Below are 5,507 nucleotides of genomic sequence, written 5' to 3' on the forward strand. Positions count from 1 at the left end.
TATGTTAATGTCAGATAAAGTAGACTTTAGGCACAGAAAATAACCAGAAACAGAAAGGGATGTTAAATAATGAGAAAAAGATCCATGCATCAAGAAAATGTAGCAATCCTAAATGTGTATACACCAAACAACAGAGCTGCAAAATATGTGAAGCAAAAACTAATAGAACTGAATGGGGAAATAAACAAGTTTATAATTATGACTGGAGACTCCAATACCCTCTCTCAAAAACCAACAGAAAAAAATAGGCAGAAAATCAGTAAAAATATAAAACTCAACAATACCATTGACCAAAAACTTGTGATATTTATAGAACACTCCATCCAACAACAGAAGAAAGCATACATTCTTCCCATGTGCTCACGTAACATATACTAAGATAGACCCCACATCCTGGACCGTAAAATAAACTTTGGCAAATTAAAAAGAATTGAAATCATACATAGACTGCATTGTTCCCAAAATTCACATGTTGAAGTCCTAATCCCCAAAGTTACCGTATTTGAAGGCAGGCCTTTGAAGGAAGTAATTAAGGTTGAATGAGATCATGAGCAAAGCGCTAATCCAATATGACAGGTATCTTTATAAGAAAAGAAATGCCAGAGTTGTGTGTGCACAAAGGGAAGGCCATGTGAGAACACATTAGAAGATGGTCATCTGCAAGCCAAGGAGTGAAGCCTCAGCAAAAAAACTGCTAGTATTTTGACATTGGACTTACAGCCTCCAGAACTATGAGAATAAACTTCTGTTGTTTAAGCCACCTAGACTGTGATATTTTGTTATGGCAGTGCTAGTAAACTAATACAGTATGTTCTCTGATCACAATGAAGTCACACTAAAAATCAGTAACAAAAAGGAAAATCCCCAAACACTTGGAAACTAAACAATACGTTTCTAAATAATCTATGGATCAAAGAATTCTCGAGGAAAAGAATGCATTGTACTGAATAATAATGAAAATATATCAAAATCTATAGGATACAGGTAAAATAGTGTCAAGAGATGAGTTAATAGCATTAAATGCCTACATTAATAAAAACTCTCAAATCAATAACCTAAACTCCCTCTTCAAGAACTAAAGTAAAAAAAAAAATCAAAGCATACACAAAGGAAATAATAAAGAGCAAAAATAAATAAAAATATAGCTCCAGCTTTCTAAAAGTTTATAGCTTATATTTAGATAGAAAATATTTATATGCAACACAAAACAATGGAAAACCAGAGCCTTTCAACATCAAGAGGGATCTAGGTCTCTTTTATTTTTGAAGCTCCCAGTATTTTAAAAAAATAAAGAATGCCAAAAGAGACTTTTTGGTATTGTGGTACATTTTAAAACTTTACATTTAGTAAATTGATCCTTAAAACTTTACATTTAGTAAATTGATCCTTATAAGACAAAAAATGCAGTAATTATTCACAAGATAATGACATAATTTATAAATATATGAATTTAGCATGTACTTCAAAGGGTCCAATAATGGGACAAAAAAGTAAACCTGTATAATAGAATATAGTCTTCATTAAACACATCTCGGTACACATGACTATACCTATAGTCTTATTAAGAAATAATATCACAAACCTACATTTGAGAATCTGCAGATCATAATACATAAAATAAACCAGCAATTATTCTACTCTAATATTTCCAGTGACAATATCTCAACCAATAATAAGCCATTGAAGGTCACATTTTTTTCTTTTGCTGCTAATTATTTACAAAACTCTGCAGGGTCTACCATTTGTGGTATTATCATAAAGCCATATTCTGAAATTGCATCAGTCTTGAGTATGACAATCACATCTGTTACACATAAAAATGTCAGTATGCCTGTTATGCAAACTGAGTAGATAAACACCTAATTACCCAATACGAATGCACAAAATGCAGGTTTTGAATGTGAAAATATCACAAGTATGCCGTGGTAGAACCTAACAGAATTGTCCTGGAGAGAAACCCAAGGCATCTGACTGTATGAACCAGACATTTATATGGTCTACTTCCACTATCTCATCTGCCATTCGATACTTTGGAGGCATGCAGCCCCCATGGAGACCACTTTTGCCAATGGTTCCGCCTGTTACAGAACCACATGGGAACAGTTTCAAGTGTGCCAAGGTAAAAAGTGCTATCAGATCAGGAGTCTGCCAGTGCAAATCTGCTGTCTTAGCTAAATGTCCTCTTGCCTGGCAAAGAGTCAGCTTGCCTTGCCCCACTCAGATTCAATTTTAGATTGCAAGTCTGCCTATTTCAAATGAGAGTCAATATCATGAGTTCCATTTTTCTACATTAGCAGGCTCAACTGATAGACACAGGCCTCTTGCGGATACAGTGAGAGGTTCAAATTTGAATCACAGGGAGGAATCAGAGTCCAGTGGATTGGGCCATTTAGTCTTTGTTCAATTGCCCATGAGTCATGTAAGCTTAAAGCCAGTCACTTCAACTCTCTAAGCCTCAGTTTAATCATCTGTCAACAGGAATACTGCCCAACCTCAGGGTTATTGGGAAGACAGAGTGAACTAATATATGACAAAACATGTGGTAGACATCAGGCCCTTAATAAACATTAGTAATACTGATAGCTGTCTGTTTCAAGCAAGAAAGCCAGAGGAGAAATTCAAAGGGGGAGCATCTTGCTGGTTCCTCAACTTGAAAAACTGGGAGAATAAAATGTCTACACCTGGATGGTCTTAAAGAGCTTAAAAATGAATCTGGGTCACAAACAACCTCCGCCACTATGAGTTTCTAGTTGAATTATATCCCCATTGTACTTTTCCATTAAAATGGAATTACTCCCTAGTAAGTTTCTTACCACTGTGATAAGAAGTGAGGAGGTCACTAGACCTTCACATCTGCCAAAAGAGGTTAAAAAAAAAAAAAAAAAGTATTTCCATTTAACAATCGAACCTCTAAAAGGCTGGGAAACAAGAGTAAAAACTTGAACCTTATTTTATTTTATGCCAAAGCTCATGCCCCCTCCTCTGTACCACAATGCTTTGTGATGCTTTTCAATACCAGCATTAATAATTCCTCTGAAAGTGACTCAAGTTTCACTAATATCTAATATTTATAATGTGTCAGCCACTTTCAAACATTAAATTATATCATTCTTCAACCATCCTTTGTTGATATGAATAATAACAACCATTTATGGGAAGTCTACTAGGTGCCAGGTGCTGAACTAGGTGCTTAGTATCTCAGAACAGCCCAGTCGAGTATTATTTTCTTCTTTTCACAGAAAAGAAAACATGGAAATGACATGAGGCTATGTGACCAGTAAACTGGCAATTCAGGATTTGAACGTATGTCTATCTTCATTACTAGAAACAATACAAACTTCCCTAGTCAAAAGATTAAAATATGCACTAATGTATAACAAAAAAATCAAAATTAAAAAACTATCTTAATATATAGCCAGGTGTAAAACAGAATAAGGAAATTCCTAACTGTCAGAAATAAAGAGAAAACTAAGTCTTAAGGAAAAGTAGGAGATAAAACTCATCAGTGGTAAAAGAATCAGATATAAGCCATAGGGGGCTAGGGGCAGGAATTTAACAGAAGTGAGGAGAAGGAAGAGGAGAAGTCACACCCATGAGAGTCAAAACTAAACTTTGTTTAAAAGCAGGAGCCATGAATGCTGTGCATTTTATTCTACAAGCTCAGTTTGCCGGCCTCGGAAAGCTACAAGGAAGTTAGTCATGTACTTAGGGACAAGGTTCAAAAAGAATAACCTGTAGGAAAAGAACACCAAACCTGTGCCACTCATGAGATGAGGATCATATTCCCAGGATATGGAAATCTCACCATAGAAACTAACAGAACAGTTTGTCCAAACCAATAAAACTCATAAATCCTTAGAAGAGGCAAATGCAAAATCACTCCTCGGAATGACTCCACAGGGAAAAGTCTACAACCCAGGACACTGGGATTTATGTAGTAAACAACCCCTACTGAAGAATTGCTCAGAGCAAAAGATTACAAGCCCTACACAGAAATAAGCCACATTGAAGCAGAGTTAGAAGATGCAATTAATGGGATCATTTGAACTCTGAGAATTGAAGATAATAGAGCAGCCCAAAAGAATCTTGCAAATAAACATGAAAGTAAGCTTCAAATAATCTAAGAAATAGAGAAAAGAACAGAAACTCTGTGTCAAGAACGGATTAGGTATAAATGTATTTTTTAAAGAGAAATTCTAGATATAAAAATATATAAGCAATGTTATTTTTTAAATAATGTTAAAGTTTCAGTTCAAAAGTCATTAAGTAGAGTTCATCAAGATGGATGTCCATACAAGGTTCATGAGTGGGGTCACAGTTGCAATGAGAAATGGACTACATATGGGTAGGACTGATGCAATAAATAAATATATTAAGGATAATAGGAGTCACTTTCCTCACATTAGAGAAAGGAATGGTAAATATGAAAAGAGAAAAAATAAAATTGATTGGAATTGAAGGTATCCTTGACACTTATGGCTGTCAATATAAACAGTTTGGGAAATAAATGTAGAAATATATACATGTGTCTATGGCCATGCTACCCTGAACAAGCCCGATCCTGTCTGATCTCTGAAGCTAAGCAGGGGTGAGCCTGGTTAGTGCTTGAATGGGAGACCACCTAGGAAGACCAGGTGCTGTAGGCGTAAAAAAAAAAATAAAAAATAAGGGATTGTAAACTGACAAGGTCCTTACAATCTGTGAGGACAACCAAGGGTTGCCTCACCTAAAACATAAAAATAAATAAAAAATAAAAATAAATAAAAGAAATATATACATGTATACATACATACATATATTTATGTATATGTATTATGCATGCACGGGAGAGAGAGAGAGAGGGAATATGTGAGTGAGAACTGAGATTTATAGCACTCAGATCTCACTTTCTAAATAACCACTCTGCACTAAAACAAGAACCAGGCTTCTTTGGTTAAATGGCTGCTTTCAAGGGTAGGGCAGGGAAAGTATAAGGTGAGATTGGAATATCTTTGTAACAGAAAGTAAGAAAATGATAAAAAAAAAATCATGGGGAAATAGCAAAAACACAGACACCAGTGTAAAAGGACTCCTAGACAAATTTTGGACAATTTGAGTGTAAATAAAAATACATATTGCAATCGATTATAATCCAATGAATAAAACAGGAATTCATGAGTCCATACTGATATAAATAATAAATGAATATGTGTGAAGAAAAGGAAGCTTTTCCTTACAGTAGACTGTTAATGAATAAATGGAAATAGAATAAAGAAACCAGAAAATCACAATTTGATAACCATCAGAGTAATAATTAATTCAGCCAACAAACGTCAACAGATGCTAAAGCTTCTTGGTGAAAGTTTAATGAGAAATAGGATATTCGTATAGTTTCAAAGTTCTTCTTCACAAAAACCTTATTAATTTCAAAGGCATAAAGAGTACCTTTACAGTGGAGAATCCTGACAGCTACCACTTTAATCATGGTTATAATCACCAGCAGTAGAACAAATCAAAATCATGTGCCA

At 34.8% G+C, this 5,507-nt stretch overlaps 1 pseudogene; it reads left to right on the plus strand.

The window, feature by feature from the left end:
* The first annotated feature begins 4,527 nt into the window (after window positions 1–4,527).
* LOC112484405 lies at window positions 4,528–4,646 on the plus strand (annotated as a pseudogene).
* Window positions 4,647–5,507: the final 861 nt, after the last annotated feature.

The sequence above is a fragment of the Pteropus alecto genome, unplaced genomic scaffold (assembly GCF_000325575.1).
Source record: "Pteropus alecto unplaced genomic scaffold, ASM32557v1 scaffold75, whole genome shotgun sequence".
NCBI classification, from domain to species: domain Eukaryota; kingdom Metazoa; phylum Chordata; class Mammalia; order Chiroptera; family Pteropodidae; genus Pteropus; species Pteropus alecto.